The sequence below is a fragment of the Corvus cornix genome, chromosome 18, assembly GCF_000738735.6.
Source record: "Corvus cornix cornix isolate S_Up_H32 chromosome 18, ASM73873v5, whole genome shotgun sequence".
Lineage (NCBI taxonomy): Eukaryota > Metazoa > Chordata > Aves > Passeriformes > Corvidae > Corvus > Corvus cornix.
In genome coordinates, this window is record NC_046347.1 from 4346974 (window position 1) to 4362126 (window position 15153).

A 15153-nucleotide genomic window follows, 5' to 3' on the forward strand; every position below is an offset into this window, starting at 1 on the left:
TGAGACTGGGAGATGTGTTTGCTCTGAGCACAGCCCTTTTCCGCTTGGAATGCCATTTGCTGTACAAGGTTGGTGTAGAGAGATGGCAAAAGATACCCGAGCCCTGAGCCAGGGAACCTCCAAACCCCCTGAAGCTCCCAGGAGGCTGCTTCCAGCCAGTTCCCAGATGCAGGTTAGGCTCCAAGCCTGTTCCAGATGTAATCTGTAGCTTGGGGCCCATCTTGTGTTCCCACGTCTCAAATTAACCTTTGTTCCCATCAGAGCCACCTTACACTGGCACCACGGCAGCCTGTCAGGCCTGTTTTGTGTTTCCAAACACTCAGCAAAACCTTTTGTGACACGAATGAGCCTGATCCTCACAGCCCCTGGCCAAGACACTGAAACCTCCTCAAAGCAGCTCTGGCCAAGCCTCAGGTGCCATCAGAGCAGGACAGTGCTGTCATGGTGCTGCAATCCTGCCTGGAATCATCCAGCTCACAGGCACTGCATCAGGAATTAAATATTGGGAACTACAAGGTGCACCTTTCCTTTCCCCTCTCAATAAGGGACATTCCCAGCCAAGGGTGGAGCCTGGTGCTGGAGTTTAACTCCGTTTTAAGGACTTAGTCACAGCTGTACTCCCAAGCACACCACAAGAACCGTTTGGCACCAGACCTTAGCCGTAAGTTAGTTTTGTCACACTGTTCCCACTAATTACTTCTGGGACAGAATCTGCAGACAGTGAGGTCTTCGGGTTTGCTATGAAGGGTAAGCTCCCAACTGCCACTTCAGGAAGTGTTTTAATCCAAATCCTTCCTACCTGCACAAAACCATTTCTGTCCAAGAAGGATCAGAATCATTACAGTTGGAAAACACCTTTATGAGCATGGACTCCAACCTTTACAAAAATAAATAAATACCCCACTTCAACTTGGAAGATTTTCCACAACTTATTTTATTCTGAAACAGAAGAAAGCAGGGAATCACTTTTTCCTCCAGCCACATGTAGATCAGGTCCTGGTGGGAAAAAAAAAGAAACAAGACAGTGTCAGAGCAGCTGGAAGATTCAGGATTTGCACTATTTAATCTGGAGTAGAGGTCCCAGGAGACAAAACCTTGCTCCCACCCGAACCACAGGCACTGCTACCCACATCGTTTTTGGTTTTAGTGCTCACTTACCCATGGTGTGGCTGCAGCAACCACTGAGCAGGAACCTGAGGCTACACACAGGTGGCCATTTCACATGACGTATCAGTAGTCACTTGTGACACTCAGTCCAGAACCACCTTCCTTCTAGAGCTGGGAAAAACCACAAACCAAGGCTGTAACTGTTTTCCTCAAAAAGTCCATTCTGAAACAATTCCTGGCCCTCTGGTCTCAAAGCATCGAGTAGCTTTTCCTTTTCCCATTTATCATTAGGCTGCTTCTCCACTTTCTTCTCCCTGTTACACCATGGAAGCCAAAAGCTCCATGTGCTTGTCCCAGTGCCTGATCCTGCCTGCAAGACAGCTGTGCTGTAAGAGCACCCCTGTGCCTGATTTGTGGTGCCATTCCCTCCCCTTCCACAAACCAATCTTGACTCCTGACGACACTCCCTGTCACCAGCTCTGCCGGGCAGCCTGTCAGAAGTGTTATTGACCTTCTGCAAACAAAACCAAATTCTGCTCAATAAAGCATAAAATCATTTAGCAGAAGGCAGCTGTCAGCTGCCCAAGACAAAGTGCTGTTCCAGCCTGTGTGTTCAGTGACTGTACATCAAGCAAGATAAAAAAATGCATTTCTTATCTGCCCTTCAACCTGTCACTGTTTGCATAGGGAACTTGAAAGCTCTTTACAGCTCTAAACTGTGCTATGACAACAGCAGCTCTGCAGCTATGTCAGGGCTGCAGGGAGCTGTGCCTGGGACTGCCCTTGGCTGCTGTCACACATCACAGGGTGGCAGGACAGGGGAAGGGTTCTGTCACACTGGTGCCACTCACGCCTGTGGGCTCTTTGCAAGGAGCAGGGGACCCACTAAAGGAAGTAGCTGAGCCTCAGTGGACATTTTCCTCCTCAAGCTGAGTGTCAGACAGGGATAACAGCACATCACAGGCTCAGTGTCTGTCCCAGCCCTGGCTACACAGCTGTTCTCCCTGGGGTTTTTCCTGGTAAAACTTCAGAGATTAGGCTCAGCAGGTCACTCAATGTGTCTACAGGCCTGGCATATAATTAATGAATTAAAACCAAACAACACACAATACTGAAGAATTCAATTCTCTTACCAGCCTGAAGCCCAATGTAGCAGCTGCCCTCTGGCCAAAGCTGTCTTTGGGCAAGAGCAGCCTCAGGATTCTGCAGGACCATTTCCTCCTAAATACAAGTTGCAATGAACACTGTTAGCACAAGCGATTTAAATAAAATTTGTCCTCTTTTCCTCACCTCTCCTGAAAAAAACCCAGCACTGGATCACAGAGCAAGAATTCGACAAATTCTCCATTCAGAGACAGGCAAATTTGGTCTCACAAACTTAGCAGAGCAGAAACCTGTCCCTCAAGACACAGGGGAGCTTGTTTGCCAGGGGGCTGTCTCATTCAGACAAGGAACTTTGGGAGGTGGATGCTATTTAAATCCTTGCTTAAGAAAAAAAACCCCACCAGCTCTGACACGTTGGTGGTTTGGACCCTTTTAAGCTGTTTCAACCTGACATTCTCCTCATCATCTTCCAGAAACCTCTCAGTCTAACTCATTCCCTGCACCCAAGAATAATCTATCCATCCATGGTGTAATTTGTCTATGGGTTTATCTTGAGAAATGCACTCCTCAGACCTAGGACAGCCACATCCCCTCAGGAGGATTCCTCAGGGTGTGTCCTTCACAGGATGACCCTTTGGGGCAGGAGAGCTGCACCTCCCCACTCCCAGTAACCTGATGCAAGTTTGAAACTGTCCCAGAGCACCTCCAGGTAGGCAAACAGAGCAATTATTCTGTCACTAGGTCTATTTCTGTGACAGATATAGTTATGAGATGAGCTGTGTCAAGTGTCTCCATAATGGGCTGTCATGCAATCCCTCCTACCTCTAATCCTTCTACTCTGGCTCATCTCTGACCATGCTGACAAGCAGGGGCTCTGTTGGGCACCAACACCAGTAAAATTCCCATTCATTCTGTGCTGCTTTTCAGCTTGTGCTCTGCGGCAGCAAAGGGCAGCACACTCGGGTGCCAGCTGTGACAAAGCTACAGCCTTGACTGGCTTAATTACATTCATCAAGACGTTGGGCTTCTATATCCCTCCCAGGAGACCCAGGGTTGCAGGAGGATATGATTTGACACAGCAGAGAGAGTCCTTCTTCCATAACCCACCAAGAGGAGAAAAAACCACACTGTGCCAAGACAGATGCTGCTGTTTCTCACCATTGTGCAGGTGCACTGTCAGTCCAGTGGGTAAATCAGCTCCCCAGCCACGGGAGTGTTTCTACCCCTTCTTGACACGGTGTCGTGCTCTGAAACCGAGAAAGGGGACAGAGTTAGTTCAGATAACAAACCATTCCTTTACCTTTGTGTCTCTAACACTGAGCCTCAGAGTCACGCTTCCACAGAGGAAAGATCAAATTCAGACAGGGATAACTTTTATCATCACTAGCTCAGCTTCCAGAGCAGCTAAAGCGTGCAGGACCACCCCAAACCGCAAATCTGTTCTTGCCCTCGCAGCTATCACGCTCCTCACCCGGGTGGCACCGACACCTGCGGCTACACGTGGCTCCCCGGCCCCGGCTGTGCGAGGGGGCTCTGCCCGCTGGACCCCCGCCTCGCGGTGCTCGGAAGCTGCCCCGACAGCAGCGCCCCGGCTGAGCCGCACCCGCTGCCCATGAAACGCTGTCCCCCAGATGCCGCTGGGGAAGAATCAGCACAGGCGGAGTGAAACCCTGCGAGCTGAGCACCGCTCGGGCCAGCCCGCGGTACCCGGCGCAGCCCCGCCACGGCAGGGCCGGAGCCCGCGGAGCGCAGCGCCCCCGGCCTTGCTCTCTCCATCCACCATGGCGGGGGGGGCCGGGCCACCATCACGACCCCCATGCAGCTCTCAAGCCTTCGCTGCAGCCCTACGGGCGGTTCTGGCGGTGCGCGGGAGTTCCCCGCGCAGCCTCCCGCCGTCCCCGCGCCCCTCGGGGCCGCCGTGCCCGCGGATGGCGGCGGATGGCGGCCGTGCCCACTCACCGCACACCGCTCCGCCGCCATGCTGCCTCAGAGACCGCGGGGAGAGAGGGGTGGGCCGCGGGGGCTCATGGGAACTGTAGTCCTGATCCGTGAGGGCGTATGGGAACTGTAGGGCGGCCCCCTGGGGCGCGGGGGCTGATGGGAACTGTAGTCCCGCCCCTCAGGACTAAACAGCTTCTGCCCCCCTCATCCCACTTATTACTGGCATTTACTAATTATTTATTAATTCTTCATGCCCCCTGTTCTTTAGGGAGAAATGTATGATTGTGCTTAGCACGCCAAATGCTTCAAAAGGCTGAATATGCATTAGCTCATGGAGGAAGGGGCTAATTAGTGGGAGATCGGGGATTAGTCAGAGATTAGTTAGCAAATGTATGTTCCACTCTTTGAATGTGAGATGCTTCCAGCATGTGCTGTGATTGTCCTTTGCTGTTAAAACCTGACGTGAAATCCACAGGATCCTATTTAGCTTGCATATGAAACTATAAATGAAATTGTAACTTATGTATGAAACTATGGATGATTCTCTTTAGCTTGTACATGAAATCTGTGTGAACATTAACAAAGTGCAGAAAGAACCAAGGAGAAGAAAAATAAGAACTGCTAATATCTACTTTCTTGCCCCAAAGGCTTATCCATCCTTGCGGTAAAAAGCTCCAGTGGATGGGAACGGAAAGCCAACAAATGGGAATCTGAAAGCAGCCAAGTCTGAGTAGAGATGACAGCCCCAGTGTCATCCCTGAAATGTCTGGAAAGTGTGGGATTCGCGATCCCTTGGGGTGTTTGGCTCAGAGGTGTGCTCGTGGAAAGTTGCCAGGTTCCCACATTCCCTTTGCTCTCCAGAATGGCCCATGCTGTTTCTTAAAGCTTCTCTTAAAGACTCAACAGGCTGCAGGAGGCTTTTAAAAAGAAGATAATTTGCAAGAAGGCTGTAGAGAGATGCCAACGTGCTGGTATAAATAAGCTGCTTCCAACACAAGCGGCTGGCTGTGAGGTGTTCCCCAGCTCTCTGTGCCCCCCGCGAGATGCAGAAAGCCTGAAAGCTGTCCTGGCAGGGAAGAGCAGCCTGCAGAGAGTCCTGGGCTCTGACATGAGTACACAAGGGTCCTCCTGCCCCTGTTTGGAATGAGTGTTTGGCCTGGTAGGAAGGCAGATGACGATACAGAACAGCAGCCTTCACCGAAGCAGCCTTTGCTCCTTGAAGATTTGGCTGGCAATCTGCCTGGCTGCTTTTAGCTTCCTAAATAAGCAAATATAACCTGTCTAATTCAACTAGAATTAGCCCTTTAAGTCCCCACGGGAGGCAGGTTTTAAAAAATAAAACAACTAAAATCCCCTTTGTGCAGCGTTCACATCCTGGAAGGAGAGAAGATGTAACTTGGATGTGCCAAGGGATTTGCCACTGTCTTGATTTTTGGGTGGAAGCCGCTCAGCCCGCAGAGCCCATGTGTGCCTATAAAAGGATAAGCTCTGCCAGGTACCAAGTAATGAATGGACTCCTCAATTAAAAGCTCGGGAGAACAGCATGAGCTAAGTGTGCAGTCGATTGGCCCTAATTATTCATGGCTGCAGTGCACGGGTGATGTTTCCAAGGATATCTTGGAGTCAAAACAAAGACTCGGGGTGAAGACGGATGGTCATTGCCTCGCCCATGGCCACGCGTTCCTAATTCTCTGCAACTTTGCCTGTGGGGGGAATTAATCGAGTTTTCTCAGCTCTTCCCTTTAGAGGGCGAGCATGTCCCACGGATCTCCGGTGTGGAACCTTCGCCGGGAGCTGCAGGACGAGGCAGAGCCTCCCCGAGGTCAGCAGGATGTGGTGGCTGTTCTGAGGGTCTGTGAACCTTCCGAGATGTGAAGGAAGTTACAGCCTAGTCTGATGGCTCTGAACGTACTCTCCTTCCTCAGGCAGCTGCAGTGCTGCTCCCAAGGGCAATTTGGACATAATTTGGATAGATTTCCTGTGGCCGATCTCCATCAGTTATGATATTTTCTTCCTCCAGTGTCTGAAAGGTTGAGCGAGTAAGAAAAGCTAAGAAAACGGCACATAGATCTACACGGGAACTTTTGGGGGCTGCTCTCAATTTCCCTGCAGAGGATTTGGAGGGGATTGCTTCCTCCCACGAATCGTATGAGAGATCAGTATCTGTCCTGCAAAGCTACAGCATTACCCTCTCCAAAGAAGTCTGGGCTCAGCTGTGAGGTGTTTGGTTATCCCTAGGGCAGATAGCAGGAGAACGGGCAGAATATCTGACAGAGGAGGGAAGGATGGAAAAACAAATGGAAATCAATGACAGAACCACTCCACCATCAGCTGGGCTTTGATCCCACGCTCAGATTGAAGGACAAGGTCACCTCTCAGTTTTCCACCCTTTTCCTCTCTTAGCTGCCTGTAAATCCCTTGAGGGAGAAACTCTCCATGCTTATCGACAGTAATTTGATTTCCTCCTGATTTCCCCTCTGCCTGCCCCAGTCCCACCCTGCAGACACGGCTCCACAAAGCCTGGAGAAACAAAACATCTGGGGGTTCAGAGATGCTTTGCTGTGGTTATCTTCGATATATGGCCAGGGGGAAGCAGCCAGGGTGTTTGAACCCATTAAAAAGCCAGTTCCCCCCTGGCAGACCCCAAGCCCCCTGCCAGGCTTCAGTGTACAGAGCATGAGGAGATGCTGAATGAAAAATTTCTGTCTCTGTCAGAAATGCTGGGTGCCCAACAAAAAACAGTCCCTGGGGCTAAGGCTGGAGATTGCTTGCTGGTATTTCAGACTTCTGAGAGAAAAGATACTATTAAAAAAAAAAGCCTGCCACAAGGTCCTCGATCCTGGTGTCAGTTGCTTCAAATCCGTCCCCTGAAATGGCAGAAAGGCTCTTTGGAGCTCAGCAGCAGACAAGCAACATCTTCCCACACAGGACAAGGCACACTGCAAACAAAACATCCTTCCCTGCTCCTGGCAGCAAAGCTCTTAAGCCTTCATTTAATATTAAATACACGTTTAAACCTAAGCCCATTCCTCCTCAGCATGTCTCGTGTGCTTATGTAGAACTTCAGCAGGCTCAGGAATGCTCTGCTGTACTTGGAGGCCTGTGTGCTGAATAACAAGAGCTTTATGCTTACAGAATAGCTGTGCAAAGAAGGGATGTCTTTTCTGGGATGGATTCTGCAGGCTGAGGAAAGGAAACCTTCCCCTTTCTCCTGATGGTGTAGAAGAAATGGCAGCTCCAGCCACCCAGCTCTTCCTCCTGCTTCTTCCCCTTTTTCTCAACTGAGTTTAGGGCACAGTGCAACAAAGCCAACGTCAAGGTATTGTTTATTGAGTGCAACAGAGAATGGATCTTGAGGAGATTGTCAGTGGGATGGAGACAAGCTGATCAACACCTTGGATCCTTCAGGTCTGTGTCCCAGCCAGGCAAAGTGACCGTCTCGTCAGAGGGAGCCAGATTGCGTTCCCAGCTCCGTTCCTTGGAGGAGCGACCGGAACAGAGAGCACACACAAAATGTTCCAGTGGTAGTGCGTGCACAGATAAATCCTGGGGCCAGACCGATGCATTTGTTGAACAGTAGCAGCAGGAATCCAGCTTATTCGTGGATGAGTATGTTTAATTAGAATATACACCCTCCGAGCACACCCAGAGATGGGAGATGTGTACAGCTACACAAATGCACCCAAAGGTGGCAGGAAAACTTTAACACTGTAAAGCTACCAGGAACAGGAGAGAGATTTCCTTTTCGGCCAAGTCAGATGAGCAAGGAAAGCAGAGTTGTCCTTGCTTTGGGCAAAGAGATGGATCCTGTCTCTATTTTCTGTGTCAGCCTGAGCGATTCCAGCATGGCAAGGAGAAAGGGAGTGAGTTGGTATAAAAATACTCAGGTAATATTAATGGGAAACTTCTCAGGCCCTCTTTTATCACAGAGTTTCCGTTTGCTTTTTGGCTGATTACTCGGCCAACCAGCCATTGGTGCAGCCATCCCAGTCTGCACTGTCCTATAAGCAATATTTCATCTATCTGGCTCAGATACCAGAAATATGCTGGGCACACACAGAACAAACATTTTCTTGCACGTAATTAGCATAAGCTGCACCAAGGTCAAGCAGTTGTGTCAGAGCACAATGCAAATCAACATTTCTTCCTACTGCAGATGGAAAATGGAGAATTGCAAATGCTGTATCTCCCGCTCACCTCTTGCTTCCCAGCGTTTATTCCAGAGGAAGGAGATAATTGTTTCGAGCTACTTTTGAAAATAGCATCTCTGCTGCTTTCATTGCTTAATGGGAAAGAACAAGTTTAAATGATGAAAGGCCATGTTATTTCAGGACCTTTTGGTTAATTTTTCTCACCCTTGTGCAGGGAAAGCAGGCCTAATGCCTAATTTGACTAAGTCTGAAGGTAAAATGAGGCTTTTCAAGATGACAGAGGGCAGCTGGTTAAAGGACAGTGCTTATTCCTCCTGCTGCCTGTAAAAAGGTTTGTTAAGAACAGTTTCCCAGCGACATCTGCTTGAAGGAGCCCTGCTGTGGGGCATCAGCCCAAGGGCCACCCAGACTCATGTCATTTTTCCAAGAGATGTTCAAAATGAATGCCTAGGGAATGCAGAAGTAGCGTGACTACTTATGGTGCATCTCCCAGCACCTTTCTGGCCACCAACCATTCGAGGGGTGCAGATTCTGGGAGCTAGAGGTCAGTTCACTGCCCCTGCTAATGGTTGTTCTTTGGAATGGAGATTTCAGTAACTTTGTTTTCCATGAACTTGCTCAGCCTGCTGTGCATCTGGAACAACCATGGGGAGGAGAGGGACCAGCTTCCTTTTGTTTGCTCCGTGTCTGGCTCCTGGTAGTTCTGCTTGGTGGCCCCAAGTTCTTGTACAGGAAGAGACCATAAATGGCCTTTTCTACCCACTCTCCCTGTGCAGGTTGAACTCATGGATCTACTTATCCTATCCGTGTCTTCAGGCTCACAAGTGTGATCTATTCAGGGTAGATCAAAGTAGATCATGTTGTTTTAAACCATTGTTTTCCTGCAGAATGTGATCTATCCACTTGCAGATGGCTTTTATGGTCTCTAAAGCCTGCCATGGATTAGCCTGAGTTTGACTGTATAAACATTTCTCTATCCCACATCCTGCTTCCATGGCATGTCTCATACTCACTTCTCTGTCCTTTCACTCAGTCTAAACATCCTGCAGAAAGCACCCAGCTCTCCTGGACAGCCTTCCCCGCTCCCTTTCCCCACAGGTTGCAAATAAAACTCAGTCAAGCCCAACACAGCCCCCAGATTCCTGGAGACCTGCCTACATAAGGGAGAGGCTCACATGCCTTTCTTTCTGATCGAGCCACCACCACACTGCTGCGTTGCTGTTGCTGCAAGGTCGGTCTGCCTTCAGCCATCTCTCCCCCTGCGCATCTCAAGCGCTCTCCTCTCTTGCCTCAGCTGTCATCTCCTCGCTGCTGAAGGAGGTGGGCGGGAGAACAGGCACCGCGGGAGATGGCTAATCTTCCGTAGCGCTTGTGCTCGGGGATGGGAGCGCTCAGCTGCTCCGGCATCCTCCTCCACCTCTCCTCCCAAGGTCAGGGGGAGGAAGCCCCACCGTGGCTGCCTGGCACCAGCGTGTGAGCTCTGCGGCCTGGGAAGTGCTGCCGGGGGCTTGGGGGGCTGTTTGGGGGAGCTGGACATGCACCCCTTTATCCCACAAACCAGGGGCTGCACCCAGCACGCTGCAGAGAGGATGGAACTGCTGCAGCAGGACTCAGGGTAACCCCGTCTTCTGGAGGGGGCAGGACTGAAGCTTAGGGGGTCACGGGGGTCCTTTCTGCTGGAGCAGCTGTGGGGCAAGCAAGGTGAGGCAGGGGGAACCAGGACAGTGTGGGTGGTACTGTCACAAACCGCAGCACCTGGTTTTCCAGAAGTTGCATGTGAAGAGCTGCTGACTTGGAGCAGCTGGCAAAAAAACTGGAAACAACCCCCCTCCACCCCAATCATTATTTAAACAGTATAAAGGTCTCTGTAAATGTTTAAAACAACGTGGTTGTGAGGGGAAGGAGAAAGACAAACAAGTTTGCTGTTTCAGCTTTGCAGAAACAGATCTTAATTTTTGGCAGGGTTTTATTCAACCAGAGGATCCAGCTGCTAGCCCACTTTGGGAGGCTCCAAATTCATAATCACTTCCCAAACATCTTCTTCCAAGAGGCTGCAGTTTGGCATGGGCACCACCTTTGATGTCTGTGTTTGGTCAGTGCCTCATGCCATAGGATCACAGTTCATGGCCAGGGCACTTCTGCTAGCAGTCAGTGCCTGTGAGTGCTCGCTCCCAGTGGTGTTTGTCTTTCCCAGACCCAAGATTTATGGTGGTGAAAACTCAGCAGGAGCCAGGGAGCTCAAAGGAGCAAGGTGCTATGGGCTGGCTGAGTGCTGGGGTATCTTTCCTACATGTGAGCAGGGCAAGAATCAGGAGCCCCTCTTCTCCCTGAGCACCTCTCCCAGTTCCCAGCCCACTGCCCTTCCTTCCTCATCTGTCTCAGCAGCACTGCCAGCACCTGCTGCATTACCACGGCAGAAGCCCTATGTAATTCCCGTTTAAACACACAGCTGGCACCATGACTTCAACTAATGCAGCTTTTTGCTGTTGAAGAGCTGGAGCTGCATCCTGGTTTGGCTCCAGGATGAGAGGGAATTGGTCTGAAGCACCGGGCACTGCAGGCTGCTGGAGATCCGTGGCTGCTCTGCAGCCTCCATGCGGATCTGATGCCCTGGGTCCCAGACTCCAAACCCTGGAGTATCAGTCCTGGAGCAGGACCATCATCAATGTGGGCACTCAGGGAAAGGAGGGCATCCTGCTCAGCATGAGGGAGACTTTGGACTGTGAAAAAGAGTGTTCATCCACGAGGAAGACATATGAGAACCAGGTTCCTGGGGAGCAGAGGAGGACTGTACTTCCCACCAACTTGCCCAAGGTCTCAGCTTGTCCCCAGCCCCCAGTCAGGTCTTGTTTCTGCCCAGTCCTACCTGCTCTGCTCCTGTCCAACCAGGGAAGGAGTCTGTGCTCCTGCTCAGTTTTGTGTTTGCCCTGGCCCAGTCCTGCTCAGCCCCATGCCCAGCTGTGGGGTATAGATCCCCTCAGCACCCAGGGCTGGGTGGCTGCTCTCTGCTCTGACTTGCTTTGTCCAGTGTGTGCAACCTGTAGTGCTACAGAAATGTGCTCTGATCGCCTGCATTTGCTCTACAGCCTCTAGAATTACATTCCTGCCTCAGCTGTTCAGTCTGACAATGGTGCTGGGCTGTGATCTGAAGATGCTGCTTCCAGAGAAACTCAAATACCTGTTGGGTGGCTAAAGAAGCTGACAGCTGACCTTGCTGCTGCTGAGGTGTGTGTGGCTGTTCCTCTGTAGATATGTGGGGAAGAGGTAAATGGTGGTTCCTCCTACAGCCAGTCCCAGCCTGGCTCCTGCTGCTTCTGTTTCTGGGGTGACCTGATCCAAAACAGAAAGACTGAGCTCAGCTGGGCTGGCTTAGCTCTTGAGCAAGGCTGCTCCTGTTGCCTGGGACTTCATGTAGTTTAGGGGGGGAAAACTCTGATGCTATTTTCAACCAAAGCCTGAAGAGTGATGTGATGGACCAGCTGCTTGTGTGCTGTCCTTCCTCCCTGGAGTCCTCTTCCACTCAAATCAGTAACTGCCCACAGACAGCACCAGGAAAAGCTGTTGCTGGGGTCTCCTTTGCTTTTCTAACTTCAGCCGGCTCCTGTGCAGAGCCTACACTGAGATAAAAGAGACTGACACAGTGTGAAACCTCCCTCCTCTTCAGCAGATGGTGTTTGTGACAGTGGACTTTGCTTGTGTTGTTGTAGCAGAACGGCCTGGGCTAGCCAAGAAACAGAAGGAGAAGCTGCAGTCTAGGCTTGCTGGAACTGGCTTGCTGTGTAAACCTGGCCTGAAAGCCTGGATCACAAAGGAATTCTTGGCTTTTCAAGGATTGGGCTTCTCTGTCATCTCCAGCTTACAAGCTAAAGCGCTGCCATGACTTGCCTGCAGTCAGTGGCTCCAGTCACTCTGAAGCACTCCCGGCAGTTTCCCGGGAATCTCAGTGAGCAGGGAGGTGATGCGTGTTGCAATGTGACCTTCATGTTACCCTCACAGAAAACCTTAATGCATCTTAAGTGGGGGTAACCTGGTGTTGCTGCCTTAGTCTTTAGCAGATCAGCGCTGTACCTGTCCTAGCTGTGAACTCTACAAGCTTCATGCCTAAAAATCCTCGTGGTCAGAGAAACTGCCCTGACTTGAGTGAACCAGAGTTGCTGCTGGCTGAGCTTGTTCCTGCATATCCTGCTAAAATGATCGCTGAGAAGGTGAAGCTGAACCTCCATCAGACCCATTTCTGTCAGACTGCTGAGCACTAACCGCAGTGGATGATTTCAAGATAAGCCTCAGTCTCAATCAGGGTGAACAAGAAAAACATATTGCCTTCATATTGTCTGAAGGCTGCCTTCTGCACCATGACTGAGGGTGGAACCCTGTTATCAGCAAGAAGCAGGTGTCAGCTGGCATAAGCCCTCCAAGGAGCTGGCTTGCCAATATTTCTGTCCTTATTCTATCTATCACATTTAAGATGTGAGCGAACACAGAGCAAGTGTTGCTCCTTCAGCTGAAAGGGGCAAGAAGCCATGTTCTTTGAGGCTGCTTGTGTGTCTCAGCAGGTTCCAGGCCTCCAGAAACACTTTCCTCAATTTTCTTCTGACTATCTGTGATTATCTCCCTCCTCCCAACTCTGCCAAATCACAGCAATCTGTGAAGAAACTGGTGAGCATGGCAGGGAGACTATTGCAGGCTCTGTCCCACATTTGGTTAATAACTGGGAAGGATATTAACCTTCATGGGGAAAGGGGTTGTGTTCATCTGGGAGCTCTGCTATTCAAGCACACAGAAATCCCATGGGCACAGATACCTCCACCTGCAATCCATGCTCAGCCCGTGCAACCCCTTGTGTACTTCCCTCCTCGCCAGTCTGACTCCGATAGCACCAGATTTTTTCACAGCACTCAGGGCCAAACTTCTCTTAGTCCTGACAAGCCTCAAAAACTCTTTCACAGCAAGCCATGTGTGAACTTGACGTGCTCCATATCAGCACCATCTACCTGCCTGGTTACAATAGTGACAACGGGCCTGGGCAGGTAGGAGGACACTGGACACAGCTGGATTTGGATGCTGGGGGGTTCAGCCAAAGCTGCACTGTTTCCCGCAGCACTGCCTTCAGCTAAAGATCAGATCTCTCTTCACCTCCTCTTTGACTCAAAGCTCTCAAAGTGGTGCCGTATGGATGTGATCACGATGTTCATTAGTCTCTGGCTGAGCCCCCTCATGATGCAAAATCCCTGGAGGGGATGGGCTGGAGTGGGATGGGGTTTGCTGCTGCTGAGATCTGGTGGTTTTTCCCCTGGGGTTTCAAGAAGTTTTGTTCCACCCGTGAGGAGTGCCAGGCATCAGGGGAAGATTTGTTTCTTGGCAGCTGTTCCCGTTTTGCTCCAGAAAACCGATGCTGTGCTAGGAATGCACCGTGACTAAAATTCCTCTGGGCTGCTCAGGTCAAATAGCAACAGTAGAGGAAACAGAGGACAGGAGAGCAGTTCTGCTCAGCAAACAGGAGGGCTGAGCCCTTTCATTCCCCTTTCATCCTTCCTTGAGCCAAATACCTCAGGAGCTGAGTAGTTTGAGGGAGAGGAGGAAGCTGGGGGTTAGCAGGCTGCTTCCTCCCACCTCTGGCAGCCCCGGAGCACAGGCATGCACGCTTGGCTCTGCCTGTTCCTGCTCTGGGAAGCTTTGACACTGTCAGTCTCATTGCTTTTGAGGTGGTGTCTGATCCCTGTGGAGAACAGACCATGCTCTCTCCATTTGTTTTGCCGAGGGCTCAGGAAAGCTTTCAGGATCAGAGCTTTAAGCAAGGGGTGTGACAAGCAGTGACAGTTTGGGAAAAACACAAGCAGCAAAAGGTTTTGGTACTGTCAGAGAACATGACAGGCAAGTTCACAGCCCCTGTGGGCCTTTGGCTTCCTGTTTTCTTTTGCCAAATGGAGAAAGCAATCCTGTGTGCGGACAGAATCGCAGGTGGTGACCTCGTGGCAGGCAGGGCAGAGCTGGAGACGCTGAGAGCAAAGCAGCAAGCCTAGGCAGGGACTGGGACAGGGGGAGATGTTCTGCAAGGGCTAGAGAGGATGCTGTGAGGCATCTGGAAACTCAGCTCCTCCAGCGTGCTCAACTCTGTTCACTGCACCCTGGATGCTGAAATTGCTCTCAGGGCATCTCTTCCTGTTGCTCAGAGGCTGCCAGGGTTGATAGGAACCTCTGGATCTGGAGTGTGGGGGTGAGAGGAGCCCAGATCTTGTCTCCTTGCCCTCCAGCAGCTGAAGATGCCAGGACTGGTTATGGGGCCAGCGAGCCCTGGGTGGGCACAGTGTGGAGGCACAGCCCTGATGCTCCAGCCCCTCAGCGCCACTGCAAAATGGGTCGTCCCATCAAAACAGATCTTGCCTTGTTCCCAGACTAAAAGAAGGGGTTTTGTGATAAAAAGCTGCAGCTGGTCTTTCTAATCTTCCACCAGTGTCTGCATTAACTGTCAAGACAGTGATTTCCTTGATGCTGAGCAATTTTTTTCTGTGCACGCATCCAGCTAATCAATTAAGTTTCTCAGCAGCTTCCTCCAGCATTCAGGCTTGGAGGGTGGAAGGAATTTGTTATTCTAGGCACTGTTGGAGAGGCATGAACTGTACTAAAAGCAAATTGGTTGCGCTTTCCAAGCACTGACACTCTTCACTCACAGCTTATCTTGCTGATCCTCCTCCCTCTGCCTCTTCCCTGCTCTCCTGAGCAGCTCTGGGTGCAGCCTTGGCCCCACCAGCTCACACAGAGCTGGCCTGAGGCACACCTGCTCAGCACACAAGCTGTGCCCAGCTGTGGTGGGGCTGGGCTTTTGAGACCCTCGGTGTCCCAGGCAGAGGCA

General features: G+C 51.0%; 1 long non-coding RNA gene and 1 other non-coding gene across 2 annotated transcripts; both read right to left on the bottom strand.

Annotated features, from left to right (window-relative positions):
- Window positions 1-913: 913 nt before the first annotated feature.
- On the bottom strand, window positions 914-4263 carry LOC109145718. The gene is made up of 5 exons (XR_002047373.3): window positions 4171-4263; window positions 3370-3458; window positions 2241-2328; window positions 1159-1278; window positions 914-996 (listed from the first exon to the last, which is right to left on the bottom strand). It is a non-coding gene; the product is annotated as an uncharacterized LOC109145718 (long non-coding RNA).
- Window positions 3528-3603, bottom strand: LOC120410995. The gene has a single exon (XR_005603371.1). It is a non-coding gene; the product is annotated as a small nucleolar RNA R38 (small nucleolar RNA).
- Window positions 4264-15153: the final 10890 nt, after the last annotated feature.